The 1212-nt window shown below is 35.6% G+C and overlaps 1 non-coding gene across 1 annotated transcript; it reads left to right on the top strand.

Annotated features, from left to right (window-relative positions):
* Positions 1-335: 335 nt before the first annotated feature.
* Positions 336-444, top strand: LOC130830705 (U6 spliceosomal RNA). The gene has a single exon (XR_009047872.1). It is a non-coding gene; the product is annotated as a U6 spliceosomal RNA (small nuclear RNA).
* The last annotated feature ends 768 nt before the right edge of the window (positions 445-1212 follow it).

The raw sequence follows: 1212 nt of genomic DNA, 5'->3' as shown, positions 1-1212 counted from the left end.
CCTACTATAAATTATAAATTATAAATCTTCATACTAGTCAAAAATGGTTTAAGAAATTTCCATTCAATTTTTCTGCATATGTAGCTAAATTATTACCACTCAGTTGAATCTAGAAAATACACTTATGCACACACATGATTTTATACACACGTGCATGCACACACACACATATCCATAACGATGAAGATAAGTCCACAGAAATACCATCATGTGATTTTAATAAGCCTACATCAAAACTAAGGTGTGAACAAACTTAAATTTAGAAATGAATAGCATGTTTAGCAGGCATGTACTTAAGGAGGCATCTCCATAGAGCAGTAAGGAGCTTTAGTGTCGTGCTCACTTTGGTAGCACATATACTAAAAAATTGGAATGATACAAAGAAGATTAGCATGGCCCCTGTGCAAGGATGACATGCAAATTTATGAAGGAACTTTAGTGTCAAATATTGTTAAGACTTTTTAAATGCTCATTCACCAGAATTACTTTGTAAACTTTACAGTTCTTTCAAATCTTAAAAAGGAGTACATTCACATTTCTTTTTTTTTTATTTTTTTTATTTTTTATTTATTATTTTTGGGGGGGTACACCAAGTTCAATCATCTGTTTTTATACACATATCCCCGTATTCCCTCCCTTCCTTGACTCCCCCCCCTCGAGTCCCCCCCACCCTCCCCGCCCCAGTCCTCTAAGGCATCTTCCATCCTCGAGTTGGACTCCCTTTGTTATACAACAACTTCCCACTGACTATTTTATAGTTGGTAGTATATACATGTCTGTGCTACTCTCTCGCTTTGTCTCAGTTTCCCCTTCACCCCCCGCCCCCTCCCATACCTCGAGTTCTCCAGTCCATTCTCTGTATCTGCGTCCTTGTTCTTGTCACTGAGTTCATCAGTACCATTTTTAGATTCCGTATATGTGAGTTAGCATACTTCTGCAAAAATAATTAAAATTATCCTGTTTTAAAAGATTTTTGCCCGCTTATAGTGTAATGGCATTACCACAGTCATCACTGGTTCTATGAATGTAGGGACTAATAATATATTAGTACCTGGCTGAGGTCTTGAAGGCATAGTTCAAGAAATTTGCATAGCATTCAATAGATTGTGATTATTTGTACCTTTATAGACCAGAAAAATAAATCTATTCAGAATGCCTTATTAAGATAATCATTTTCATTCAGAATTTTATAAACTGCTTTTTCTGTTTTTC

This window comes from Hippopotamus amphibius, chromosome 10 (genome assembly GCF_030028045.1).
Source record: "Hippopotamus amphibius kiboko isolate mHipAmp2 chromosome 10, mHipAmp2.hap2, whole genome shotgun sequence".
In the NCBI taxonomy this organism is placed as follows: Eukaryota; Metazoa; Chordata; class Mammalia; order Artiodactyla; family Hippopotamidae; genus Hippopotamus; species Hippopotamus amphibius.
Note: the sequence above shows the minus strand (reverse complement) of the source record. Positions and strands in the feature narration are given on the sequence as shown.